Source organism: Panthera onca, chromosome B2 (assembly GCF_046562875.1).
Source record: "Panthera onca isolate mPanOnc1 chromosome B2, mPanOnc1 haplotype 2, whole genome shotgun sequence".
In the NCBI taxonomy this organism is placed as follows: domain Eukaryota; kingdom Metazoa; phylum Chordata; class Mammalia; order Carnivora; family Felidae; genus Panthera; species Panthera onca.
Window position 1 is genome coordinate 24,151,927 of NC_138343.1, and position 14,689 is coordinate 24,166,615.

General features: G+C 41.1%; 1 long non-coding RNA gene across 4 annotated transcripts in view; it reads right to left on the minus strand.

Annotated features, from left to right (window-relative positions):
* Positions 1–673: 673 nt before the first annotated feature.
* The window catches only part of LOC132666791 (uncharacterized), a 115,667-nt gene continuing 101,651 nt past the window's right edge, over positions 674–14,689 (minus strand). For 2 of the 4 annotated variants that reach the window (XR_013555531.2, XR_009604842.3), the window contains 4 exons: positions 4,274–4,395; positions 3,930–4,061; positions 3,320–3,564; positions 676–1,870 (listed from right to left, as the gene is read on the minus strand). This is a non-coding gene — a long non-coding RNA (uncharacterized LOC132666791). Of the gene's footprint in view, positions 1,871–3,319; positions 3,565–3,929; positions 4,062–4,183; positions 4,396–6,319; positions 6,511–14,689 lie in introns of all 4 variants that reach the window. The other 2 variants (XR_009604844.3, XR_009604843.3) reach the window with 2 other exon arrangements.

Genomic DNA, 14,689 nt, shown 5'->3' on the forward strand with positions numbered 1-14,689 from the left:
AATGAAAAAAAGAGAGAAAGAAATTAGATCCAAACCTTACACCATATACAAAAGTAACTCAAAATGAATCAGAAACCTAAATGAAAGCACTAAAACTATGAAACTCTTAGAAGAAAACAGGAATAAATCTCTGTGACCTTGGGTTAGACATGACACCAGAAGCCCAACAAAAGAAAAAAATAGATAAATCAAACTTCGTTGAAAGTAAAAATGTTTGTGTTTCAAAGAACACCACCAAGAAAGTGAAAAAGACAGCCCATACAATAAGAAAAACAATTTGCAAATATGATATATTATATATAAATATCTATATCCAGAATATAATAAAAGGATAAATAACCGAATATTAAAACGGCAAAGGACTTGAATACGGATTTCTCTAAAGAAGATGTACTAATAGCCAATAAGCAGATAAAGGAATGTTTATCATCACTAACCATTAAAAAAAATGCAAACCAAGCCACAGTGAGATACCACTTCACACCTACTAGGATGGTTAGAATGAAAAAGATGGACAAATAATAAGTGTCGGTGAGGACATGGAGACATTGGAACTCTTTTTTTTTTAATTTTTATTTAATTTTTTTTTTTTTAATTTACATCCAAGTTAGTTAGCATATGGTGCAACAATGATTTCAGGAGTAGATTCTTTAATGCCCTCTTACCCATTTAGCCCATCCCCCTCCCACAATCCCTCCAGTAACCCTCTGTTTGTTCTCCATAGTTAAGACCCTGTTAGGTTTTGTCCCCCTCCCTGTTTTTATATTATTTTTCCTTCCCTTCCCTTATGTTCATCTGTTTTGTATCTTAAAGTCTTCATACTAGTGAAGTCATATGATATTTGTCTTTCTCTAACTTCGCTTAGCATATTGCCCTCTAGTTCCATCCACATAGTTGCAAATGGCAAGATTTCATTCTTTTTGATTGCCGAGTAATACTCCACTGTGTATCTTCTTTATTTCTTCTATATCCATTCATCCATCGATGGACATTTGGGCTCTTCCTGTACTTTGGCTATTGTTGACAGTGTTGCTATAAACATTGGGGTGCATGTGCCTGTATAAACAGCATAGCTGTATCCCTTGGATAAATACCTAGTAGTGCAAATGCTAGGTCATAGGGTAGTTCTATTTTTAATTTTTTGCGGAACCTCCATACTGTTTTCCAGAGTGGCTATACCAGCTTACATTTCTACCAGCAGTGCAAAAAAGATCCTCTTTCTCCACATCCTTGTGGACATCTGTTGTTGCCTGAGTTGTTAATGTTAGCCATTCTGACAGGTGTGAGGTGGTATCTCATTGTGGTTTTGATTTTTATTTACCGGATGATGAATGATGTTGAGCATTTTTTCATGTGTCAGCTGGCCATCTGGATGTCTTCTTTGGAGAAGTGTCTGTTCATGTCTTTTGCCCATTTCTTCACTGGATTATTTGTTTTTTGGGTGTTGAGTTTGATAAGTTCTTTATAGATTTTGGATACTAACCCTTTATCTGATATGTCGCTTGCAAATATCTTCTCCCATTCCATTAGTTGCCTTTTAATTTTACTGATTGTTTCCTTCTCTGTGCAGAAGTTTTTATCTTGATGAGGTCCCAATAGTTCATTTTTGCTTCTGTTTTCCTTGCGTCTGGAGACGTGTTGAGTAAGCAGTTGCTGTGGCCAAGGTCAAAGAGGCTTTTGCCTGCTTTCTCCTCAAGGATTTTGATGGCTTCCTGTCTTACGTTTAGGTCTTTCATCCATTTTGAGTTTATTTTTGTGTATGGTGTAAGAAAGTGGTCCAGGTTCATTTTTCTTCAGAGACACTGGAACTCTTATACATTGTGGATGGCATGAGAAATGTGCTTTCCTTTCCAGAAATAGTTTGGCAGTTCTGCAATAAGCTAAAAGGGGAGTTAAACAGGAATTCCAGTCCTAGGTATATGAGAATTGAAACTATGTATCCACATAATAACATAATAACTTGTACATAAGTTAAGTTAGAATTAAATGTTCATAGCAGCCTTATTCATAATAGCCCAAACAAGGAAACAACCCACATGTCCATGAACTGTTGAATGGATAAACAAATGTGGTGTATCTATAAAATGGAATATTGTTTAGCCTTAAAAATTCAAGTATGGATACATGTTACAACATGGGTGATCCTTAAGAACACTGTGCTAAGTGAAAGAAGCCAGACATAAAAAGCCACCTATTATAGACTCCATGTCTATGAAGTTTAGAATAAGCAAATCCATAGAGACAGGAAAATCAATTAGTTGTTGTGAGGAGTTAAGGGTTTGGACAGTAAGAGAAGAGCTGCTGATTGGTATGCATTTCTTTTTGGGGTGATGAGAATGTTCTGGAGTTAGATAATGGTGATTGTTGCACAACCTTGTGATTATATTAAAACCATTGAATTATATACTTTAAAAGAGTGAATGTTAGGGCATGTTAATTATAGCTCAATTAAAAAAAACTCAGGTGTGGGTCAAAAAAAAAAAAAATAAACGAGTGAAAAGGGATAAACCTCAAGAAGTATGGTAAGGCAGAATTGCCACCAGCTCATGAAACATGAGGCTAGACTCTACCAAGAAAGGGCTTGCCTGACCCTCAAAGAAAACTGGAGGGAGGACCCTCCATTGTCTCTCATGCTCAGACAGCTGTGCCCCTCTCCCTAGAGCTGGTGCAGGAAAGAATTTCCTTCAGTCTTTTTCAAGAATCTCAACCACCTTCTCCAAGGCCTCTACAGCCCAGTTCCCACAGTTGACCTCCTAATGCTGTTACATTTCAGAAATCATGTTGTTTCTGATACAGTAATGGTTTTCCACACACTACCCAAGTCTAAAACCTGAATCCCCTTAAAGAATTCAGACTGCAAAGGAAGCAATCCAAAATTTACAGAACAGCCATTGCAGCGTGTCGTACAACTGAAAAACTGGAAACGATCTAACTATCAAACAATAAGGAATTGGTTAGAGAAATTATGGTACATCCTTATAATGGAATATTATGGAACTCTTAAAAATAAGGCCTAATAAATAATTTTTAGTGACATAAGGAAATGCTTATGATCATGGCAAGCAGAAAAATATAATGGATAGAGAATCGTAGGGGCATTGTGTTCTCAACTATGGTAAGAATACGCTTACCTTAAGAAATATGCCATGATATTAATAGTGATCATTTTAGGTGGTGGATATTTTCATTCTAAATTTTCTTTTCAAATTTTCCACAGTAAGTATGTCATAGTTTTTGTGTTAGAAAAACATAATTATTTGGGGGTGGGGGAGAATTCCAGGTGGCAAAACGAAGAATTTTAACACAGCCTTGCACATACCACGTACATCCCATTGGCCAGAATCAGTCCCGGGACCACTGCTGACTTCTGTTTGCCCAGAGAAAAGGAAATGGTTTGAGAAACACAATCTCTGCCACAGGGTTGCAAGAGTGTATGGGCATTGGTTGAAGATTACACAGCTAATGCGAACTAGAGCAAAGATTTGGAATCAGTCTTGGTCCTGTTCATCTTGTAGTTCTGCCTTCTTCCAGGTCCCCTCTGGAATGTTCTCTAGTCCCTGGATGCTAGAATGATCGTTAGGGAGGGTAAGAAAGTCTGATGAAAACATTTATGTTAAACACAGTTTTAAGCCTTTCTAGACCCATCAACAATTCCTGTACAATATTTTCTTCCCTTAACTTCTGTAACTCCCCATTAAACATTCACATGAAGCTGATGTGTGGCATTGTGGAATAGCTATATTGTACACCTGAAACTAATGTAACATTGCATGTTAACTAACTGGAATTAAAATAAAACTTAAAAAACAAAAAGAAAACAAGAAAAAGACAGGCACTGATATCTTTAAAAAAAAAAAAAAGCAAAACACTAAAGCAAAGCAGACACCAGTTTCAAGGCAATTCATTACTGTGCTTTTGATATATGCCACCTTTTATAGGTTTGTTTTGCAAAAGCAGAACTTCAAAGGCTCTTCTCTGCTTCCTAGGGCCTTTCTCAGCCACTACTCCGCTGTGGCTGGTGGGGGGCGGTGCTTGGCTCTGCCTCAGGTTCTGATGATGAGCTTCCCCCCACCCCATGAGAAAAAAAAAAAAAAGCTGAGTATAAACATAAGCTTGATTGACTAATCATTATCATTAAACAAAGGGCTTATAATTCAAACATGATTTAAAGAAATACAGATACCTGGAGATATTCACAACCATTTATTTTAAAACATGAGAAGGGATCTAATTAATATCATCTTGACACTTCAAACACATTTTCTTATCTAACCTTCACATGAACCCTGCTGGGATGGGTCTCCCTCGGATCCTAGGTTCTATAGATGGAAGCGGGCACATGGGTTAGTGAATACGTGTACTGTGGTTCATCTTCTTGCTTCGGCATTTCCTTATCTATAGAATGAGAAAGGAGTAAAAACAATAGTAACAAACAAACAGTAAGTAAAATACCTACTTTCAGCATGTGGGGAGAACTGAATGGGATGATGGATTCATAGCGCTGAGACATGATTATGATGACTGTTTCATTTACAGACAAGGAAAGGTAGGTTCAGACAGCCATTTTGTCAAAGCCAGCCAGTCAGAAGTGGTAAGGCTGGGGCTTGAGCCCAGGCTTCTGTAGGTCTGATGCTGAACACTTTCTCTTACCACTTGCTACTTTTTATATTCTAGGAAACACAGGGAGTCCAGCACAAAGATACCTATGCTTGACCAGCTTTTAGTTCACAGGTAAGCATCTTTTCCATTTAATTTATAAAATGTCTCAATCACATTCTACTCAAACTCTAACACTTTTTTAAACTGTTCTTTATTCCAGCATCTGGAATTGAAAGCTTAACTCATTTACCTTCTTTCTTGCCCAGGATGAATGCCTATCTAGAAATACTGGAGTTTCAGGGGCCATCTGTCTAAAATGCAGTAAGAATTTATCAAAGTCTCCACCCACCTCATGACGAGGGCTGGAGGACAGCAGTGGACAAGGGTGAGAAATCACAAGACCTGAGTTCTAGCCCCACCACCTACTGGTTCTTGCACCTCATGTAATTTCTCCTGCCAGAGTCTCCAGTTCCTTAGCTATGAACCGGAACACCTATAATACACCAACTCACCTCACGAGCTTGTGGGATCAAATGAAGCGGAGCCTGTTGCAAACTGTAAAGTTCTATGTGATTGTTTTTACTATCCCAACCACAATCTATGGCCAGACAGCTCTTCATATAGCAGACAGATTTCTTCCCCTTGGCAATAATTGTAAGTAATATATTCCAGGATGTTTTGCATTTTCCTGTGCTTAAAATAAAACTGAACCCAAACAAGAAGGCAGACATGGTCCCGTGTTCTGTGACGCTTGTAGAGTAGCTCCTATGTGGGAGGCTCTGTGCTTAGTGCACTAGAGATAAGATGTAGTCCTACCCCTGACTACTTCATGGTCTAGTGGAGAAGGCCAGGCATTTATACAAAGTGCTGCATACTTTGAAAGAGGAACAAATACAGTGTTAGAAAAGTTGAAAGAAGCAAGGTCGCTTTCAGGTTAGTGAAATCTGGGAGAGCTCCTTGGAGGAGCTTGAGTTCGGTCTTAAATTTGGCTAATATTTGGGCAAGTAAAGAGAACAACTTGAGCCGAGACTCAGAGGCAGGAAGATCCAGGCTGTGTATGGAAACAGAGGAGTATTTTGACTTAACTGAGTCAAAGGGTACAAAAAGAAAAAGATGGGAAACAGGGCAGATTTGGGGGGTACATGAAAGTCAGACTGATGGCTTAATTTTTCAAATAGGAAATCAAAAATTGATCCAGCACAGGGTTTACAGAGTGAGCTGGAGTGATGGAGAGAGCAAAGGCAGGCAGAACCCTTCAGAGGTCATTGCAGTGGTCCAGACGTAAGGAAATTCTGAATTTAGGGCAGCAGCAGCAGAAACAGGGAGATATCTTACAGGTATAGAACCCAAAAGACTTGTCAGAATATGTAATACAAAAGGACTGGGACTCTAAGAACTGGTAAGCAAATCAGAGTTTCTTTCAAGGTTCCAAAAGCTTCACAAATTCATCTATTTGACAAATATGGGTCAGCTGTGTGCTAGGGAGCAAGACAGACAAGATCCTTTATGAGAGGAAGGCAGATCCTAAACAGGTAATGGGAGTTAGTAATATGACACAGCGTCCAGGTGGCAGGACGGGGGTGGGGAAGGTAGGGAGCTACCCAGGTAGGAGGTGACATTTGGGCTGAACTTTAAATGATGAACATCAGACAACCAGGGGAAAGTTGAAGGAAGAGTAACCTTTACAACTTTGAAACCAAATGACTTTTCAGGGAGTTACCTTTTGGCATTAAGACACGAGGGTCCCACTGTGACCCCCAGAGAAGGGACAATGTCTTATTTACTATCCTGTAGTATAAATGATCTCACTTGTCTCTTCAATGTGGTAGTCGACTCTCAACCTCTAATGTGACTTCTTTCTCACAAAGTGGCTATGGACCAATTTTCCATCGCTTCTTCCAAAGAGCTGACCTTTGGACGTCCAAATGGGTTTTTATTGTTTCTCTTAAAGACCAGCTTTACTGATAACATTTAGCACCAAACTGAAGCATCCCAGAAATTCATATACATTGAATAATCAAGACTCACCCATTGATATATGATATAACAAATATCTCTGCTCCAACTAATAGACCAACAGGCAGTTCGCACAAAAAGACAGGTGAATTTTTCAGTCCAAAGGGTGAGTCAACCCATCTGGTATGACAAATGCTGTTTCTGGCTTGATTCCTTGTCTGAGACCATTTGCCAAAACCTTTTTCATGAATCAATAGTTAAGATAATCTAAGCTGTTCCCAATAGATTCAATAGTTCACTGGTTCCAGGCATAAGACATCAATTTGGTTTGGTTATAAAATTTAATATTCTATAATTCACAGAAAATCGAATTCATGTACCATTTGGTTTTGGAAGGAAGACCTCTGGAAAAATTCAGGGGCTTTCAGGATTAACATTTCTTATCTTCTTCCTGATCTCACTCAAGACCTTTTCATTCACACTAAAAAGTGATAATCTACTTGGCATATTACCCCTTATTTCAAAAATGGTAAGTTCATTCCACCTGGTTTACTTTGTAATATGTCCATGAATGTTCTCATTCTCTTGCCCCGACTAATAGTCTGAAGCCACACTACATGTTTCCTGATCCCTCATTGAGGACTATGAAGGCATATACCCATCAGGTCACAACCAGGTTAATCTTCCTGAACCTCCATTTGATACTTTGTAAACTAAAAGGTTTACAAAACACTTTCACTATATTATCTCGCTTTGTTTTCATGCTGACCCTGAGAACATTCCCATTTTACCCATGAGGCCATTAAAGCCAAGAAGTTGACTGGTCTACCACCTGGGATCCCTGATTTTTGGTGTGCATCCTGTCCAAAATATTTAACATGCCCACCCCAGAATGCAGTTATGTTTCCTGAATCTTGTCATTTGAGCAAGATTCCCTACCTAGTTTTCCAACCTCTTCTCTTCTCCCATGTTAACTATCACTTCCAGTGGAGCTGGTGTTTCTGTTACTCTTAGAGCCTATTATGCTCCAGATGGCCTTAACTGGGCCCCAGGGATCCATCCCTAGAGCCCCGTGGTTGGGCTTTCAGCAACTGAGTACTGCATGTGGGATTTTGTATGTATATGCTTATGTGAGTCTGTCTAGGGAAAGAATCCATAGTTTCCAACAGATCCTCTAAGAAGTCAATGACATCCTCCCCCCAAAAAGTTAAAAATTAATTTTATACGCTGCTTTTCTTTCACCAAATCTCCTCTCCACTCTCTTGACCTACCTACGTTTCATAATTTCTCTTCAGAACTTAAAGCCAACTATAGGCTTTCCAGATCACTCTTTCTAGATGAATTTAATTGTTCCCTCCCTCCAAATATTAATTCAAAAAGTGAGAAGCCGGAGTATTCCTAGGGTGGCCTTTATATATGCAGATAATATGTGATAACTTATCCCGACTGAGAGAACAATGATCTGTAAACCTTAATCATTCCCTTCAGGGTTGATTTGAAACCTTTCATTAGTACAATGCTTCCCATGGGATAAAGAGTGGGAAGAACTACATTGATACGGATATGGTATCTATTATGAAAAGAAAACCATTATCTTACTGTAAGGATTGCATAGTGATATTCCAGATGAAAACATAAAATTGGTAGAAGTTCAACCACTCACTCTCTACACACCAAAGCAAGCCAACCCCACTGCCTATGGTGACTCAAAGGCGTATAGAGCTTTTGTTTGTAGAGCTCAGGGTGAGGGGTCTGAGTGGTGGGGTAAATGGAAAGTGGGAGGGGGCTCTGCTAAGGATGGTGGGGGGTGAGTATCAGCAGTTGGTTCACCAGCTTTGGCCTTGACGGCCTTCCAGCCTCCCAGCCTTAATACTCATTCCCTGGCATTTTCTCATTCCATCTTCCTGAGTCTCTTCTGCTCCCCTGCACTAGTCCATCTTCTAAACATGGCATACGCTGTGTTCCATCAGGAATCTGCTATATTTGAGGGTTACTACTTCGGTTACATACCCCTCCTTCTGACCCTGGTGAAGCCTAATGTTTTCCATGAGCGGTGCCTCCCATGAAGCCCTATGCCTAAAGATGTAGACTATCTATCTATACCCTGTATATCTGGGAAGGGGAGAATTGCCACTCTCTGCCTTTTCTTGCCAGCTAGTGCTGCCAACACTTTCATTAGAGACAAGGGCACTGTCATGTGCTGCATAATCTCCCCACAAAAAGGTATGTCTGTATCCTAATCCTTGGAACCTGTGGATATGAACTTCTTTGGGAAAAGGGTTTTTTCTCAGATGTAATGAAGTTAAGGATCTTGAGAGGAGGAGAGCATCCTGGATTATCCAGGTGGGCCTAAAATCTAATAACAAGGGTCATCATCAGAAGCACACAGAGAGATGGAAAGATGGAAGAGGAGGAGGGAATGTGACAAAGGAGGCAGAGGCTAGAGAGAGGAGCCCCAAGTAAAGGAAGGAATTCTGCAGCCACCAGAGGGAGGAAGAAGCAAGGAGTGGAATCTCCCCTCAAGCATGTGGAGGAAGCACAGCCCTGACGACAACTTAACTGTGGACCTCCAGCCTCCAGAACTGTGAAAGAACACATTTCTGTTGTTTCAAGCCACCCAGTTTGTGCTAATTTGTTGCAACAACCACAGGAGACTAATACAGATTACCTAACTCCCATCATCTTGCAAAATAATAAACACCTAACATTTCCTGAGTGCCTACAAAGTGCTAGGTATTGTGCTGAAGACTTTTCATGGATTATGTGTGAAATTCATAGAATTACACTGTAGCACAGGACAGATAAGGAAAGGAAAGCCCTCAGGAGATAAGTGAATGCCTGCTGTCACACAGGTAAGCACAAGGGGAGGGACTAGCAGATGCAGGTTGCCTGTCTGACTACAAGCCCATGTGCATCACCACGCAGTGACACTGCTGCTAATGGGTGACATAGAGTCCACTGGGACCCACAGCACCACTGGCTCCACAGCATCTCTGCACCCTACCTCCTCAGGTCATGGCCTCCATCCTCCAGCAAGGCCATCCCCCGACTTGCTCTTCCCCTGACCTCACCAGCTGCAGAATCCCACTTGCTGACCACAACCCTCTTCCTTTTTAGCTGTCTCACACACTCTCTCACACTTCACCCAACCTTTGATCTCTGGGCCAAAGACCTCAAATTGGACAACCTGTATCCTTACAAGCACACGGAGACTTCCCAAGGGGCAAATAGGCATGGGTGGTTTTAGTGAAACTAAATTTTAGAACCTGAATTTCCATGAGAACTTGTGTCATTCAGCCATTGCCACAATGATGCTGCAGAACAAACCACCCCAACACAATGTGACTCAAAACAACAATTGTCCATCCTTAGGGCAGCTGTGGGTCAGGTGGGATGCCCCTATTCAGGCTGCAGGTCTGCAGTTTGTTGGGCTAGGGCTGGCTCCAGGTTGTGTGAGCAATGCAATTTTACAGAGCCCTACACTTAATAGGACCTTGCACTTGTGCTTTAATACTCTGGGATGGACCCAAGACATTCATGTTTTGTGAGTGAAGTCTGAAGGTATTCAGTACAATACTCGCTGCACGCTCCAGGGGCTTTAAGCCTCAATTCGCACATGGTGCTGCCTTCTCCTATCTCCCCGCCCTCCTGGATAGGTACTCAGCCATCAGCTCTCCATGCATGCCCAGTGACCACTGCTGCCCTCTGTCCCCATGGGGTTCTGAACATGACCACAGGGAGGACCATTCAGGCACATGTTCTGCAGTGTCTTAAGGTGGGACAAGGTGGTGGCTATTCACACTGGCTGTGTCATGGCACATTTGGCGGGCAATGGGCAGGGATTTCTTGTTCACTCCCAATCCAGGTACCAAGTGCACCCCTGCATGGAGATTTCTACCCATTGGGTGTTGCCATCCACCATGGATGGAGGTGGTAAGCCAGGAGAAAGAGGGATTGAATCCTGATGCCCCACATTTTCATTTTGCAGTGGGCCCTACCATTAAGTGATGGGCCCTGGCTGCATCAGCTTAATTCCGTATCTTATTTGGGGCCCAGTGGAGGGCAGCAGCTACCCGGAGCATTGCCTTCTCACTGCAACTGCAGAAGCACTAGAACCCAAGCCAAACTGCACAAGCACTTTTCAAACTTTTGCTCACATTTATCCACTGAAGCAAGTCAGTAAACCATGCTGGAGGCCATGAGTGGGAAGCATACTCCAGCCACCAGGAGGCCAGGGTGAAGGTATGGTTGCACGATGTTATAGAAAAGTAGGACTGATCCACCTACCATAGTACTCCTTTCTAAATATGTCTCCTTCAGAATGAATGGCCCTGATCACACCAGCTCTTATTTCCACCTCATTTCTGACAGGTGTCCTTCCCTGCACATTACCCAGGAAAGGCATGGGGGTGCATGTGGTTCAACCAATGGTGCACTAGTGTAATCCAGGAAAAAGGATGACTTTTCCCAGCTTCACATTCACAGGAAATATTTTAACATCTTATTTCAGTTTGTGTAATACTTTGTTATGGGTAACTATGATAGGGTCAGCAATAAAAGACTTTCAAACACAAGAATCTACAATGGAATAAAACTCTTTAGGGAGAGTGGGATAAAAATATGAAAAGGAATAAAAGGAATGTTGAAAAAACCCTTTGTTAGAGAACAGCTATGCTGGTGGCAGTGTGGCATTTAGATGGGACACATTTAAGTCAGACATGTAACCATTTTATTTGAAAATATAAATATTTATAATATACTAGAAATTACATTCTTTGCTACTACCTGAATTGAAGGAAAATTTTTAAGTGTTAACTTAGAGATGTTAGAGCAGGTACCTGGTTTCTCAACCCCTCCCCTCCCCCGGGGGGCAAGCAATCAAAAGAATTTTAAGTCCACTCATCTAGGGAAAGAAAACCTTACATTTTTATTCAACCTATTACTCCCTTGAGACTGTATTTTCTTCCTTACCCCTGTAAGTAAAATAAGCCAGACACAGAAAGACAAATGCTATATGGCATCACTGACATTTGTGGAATCAAAAAGAAAAAAGCTGAACTCATAAAACCAGAGTTGAATAGTGGTTGGCAAGGACTGGGACGGTGGGGGAAATGAGAGACGTAGGTCAAAGAGTATGAACTTTTCGTTACAAGATGAATAACTTCTGTGGATCTAATGTACCACAGGGTGACTACAGTTAACAATACTGTACATTATACTTGAAATTTGCTAAGAGAGTAGACCATAAGTGTTCTCACTACCCAAAAAAGGTGACTATGTGAAGTGATGGATGTGTTAATTAACTTGATTGAGGTAATTGTTTCACAACATATACATACAAATCATCACGTTGCACACCTTAAAAAAAGAAAAAGAAAACAGTTAACCACTATCAATTGTGGCTTAATTTATCTCTTGTTGATGTGAGGAGGATGCAACTATTTAAATCATGTCAAATTTTTCTTCATTTTGGACCTGTTTGGGACTTTCCGTGGCAAAAACCCTTGTAAAGAGCTTTCTGTCAGTCTTGGAACTTTTTTTAACAAGCAAGGTCTCCCGAGTTTTTCTCAGTAAAGGGCATTGGGTTGCCTTCTCAGGATTTTCCATCATCTCTTTGACAACCAAGTGCTTTTGAAATTCTTTTTTTTTCTATATGCAGATAAAAAGGGAAACACAAATTCACTATCTATTTGGATATGTGCTATCAGGAAATACAGTGATTTCTGTGTTAGGATTATTCTTCCTGTCAGAAGGGAGTTATTTCATTTTCTTTTAATCTGGGCAATTTGTCCTGTGAGATTGTGGTTTAGACTGGTTCTAATATCTGTCTCTAAGTAATCATCAGTAATTTCTGACTCAACTTGGTTCAGCAAGAAAGCTTTCTTTTTTTTTTTAAATTTTTTTTTTAACGTTTATTTATTTTTGAGACAGAGAGAGACAGAGCATGAACGGGGGAGGGTCAGAGAGAGGGAGACACAGAATCTGAAACAGGCTCCAGGCTCTGAGCTGTCAGCACAGAGCCCGACATGGGGCTCGAACCCATGGACCACGAAATCATGACCTGAGCCGAAGTCGGACGCTTAGCCGACTGATCCACCCAAGCGCCTCAAGAAAGCTTTCAATAACAGTATGAGATTATCAATCCATAATCCATTATAGCAAACATAATCCCTTAAACATAACAGCTTAAAATATAGAAGAGGTTTAGCACAGTCCAAGTTCAAGCTTGCAACCTAGAGAGAAGAGGGCTGCCTTTTAGACACTACTTGAGGAATCATGGCTGGTGTGCAAATGCAAGTTAGTGCACTGACATCATTGTGAGGTGTGTCCCAAGACCTTAATTATAGCCACCTGTGCCTGTGTTACCTCTGCCATCATTAAATGTGCATCTGTCCAACCTCTGAATGACTTGGGGTTTTACATAAAGGGTCATGTTTCTGACTTGGTGAAGTTGCTTAAAATGAGCCCTAATGTAATTAAAATGAGATATTGGGATTGTCACTGTGATGGTTAATTTTATGTATCAACTTGACTGAGCTAAGGGATGCCCAGATAGCTGATAAGGTAGTATTTCTGGGTGTCTCTGGAAGGGTGTTTCTGGAAGCATTTAATTCAAGGACTAAGAGATCCATCCTCACCAATGTGGGTAGGCATGTTCCAATCCACTGGGGGCCCCAATGGAACAAAAAGGCAAAGGAAGGGTAAATTCACTCCTTCTTCTTGGGATGGGATGTTCATCTTCTATCTTGGAGCTTCTGGGCCTTTGGACATAGGAACTTACACCAACAGGCCCATGGTTCTCAGGACTTTGCCCCAGGACTGGGAGTTATACCATCAGTTCTCAGTACTTTGGACTTGGACTACTACCATGGGTTTTCCTGGCAGTCCACCTTGCAAACAGCAGACTGTGGGACTTCTCAGCCCCCATAGTCATGTGAGCCGATTCTCATAAATCTTCTCTTTGTTCTGTTTCTCTGGGGAATCCTGACTAATACACTCATTATGAGGAATGGTTCCAAAAGGAGCGTTTGATGATGAGAATCTTAGTTATGTCACAAGAAGAGGTTACTTCTGACTGTGGCCTATCCCCACTGTTCTCAGCCCAAAGCCTCTACTTTGGAGAGGAGACAAAGGAAGAGCAGCTGGGATGAGAATCAATCACTGCAGCCCTATGCAAATGAAGCTGTCATTTTTTTTTTTTTGGCTGACAAAATATAACCAGCTAACCATTCTACCAAATAGATATGCTTCTCAAAGGTGCTAACCACTCTTATCTCTATTCCCGCCTCTGATTTAAGAGCCTCAGATGCTAGTTTATAGTTTACATTTCAATGAGATCTCAGATCAATTCCAACATGTCAGAAAATCCAATAAGAAGAGACACTGAAATTTATGTGTTTATTTAAAGCTTGCTGATAAACAATTACATACATCTTACTTATAATCAGCTACTACGGTTTAGAAGTTACTAGCCACAGGAGGTTGTGGGTGACTTTTTTTTTGAAATAGAAAAATAAATTAAGGTCCCTGCAACTTGTAGTATGTCTGACAGTCCAAGATGAGAAGCCATGAAACAGGGGCAGGCAAGGTTTGCTGTTGTCATGCATGTGTGTTTTCTTCGCTTCAGCAAATGAAGAGCAGAGCAAGAAATGGTCAGTCAACCAGTATCTATTTCCTGATATCTATTTTGTATAAGGCTATACTCATGGGCTATGCAGAAGTTCAAGGCAGCACCCTTTCAGGAAGCTGAATACCCATCTGAAAATCAGGTGAACACCACTAGACGGAATGTGCTAATTTTCAAAGGAACATCAGACAGCAGGTGTTGTTGGAGCTTGGGGGACAAAGATGTGTGCCTGGACTGGGTGACCAGGGAAGGATCCCCAGAGAGGGTGGCATTTAATATGAGTCTTGAGAATGGGTAACACTGGGGACAGAGGGGATAAGGAGATAGGGCTTGAGGGGAGGTAAAGGCCAGAATGTGAGGAATTGGAATACCTCTCTTTCTCTGGATCTGAAGTAATGTTCTAATAGGCACTGATCTAGAGTACTTTATAGCATGACTCCACCCTGGAAGGTACTCTGGGGGGAACTTCAGAAGCCTCCTTCACTCCTTCAGCTTCTGAGACACCCT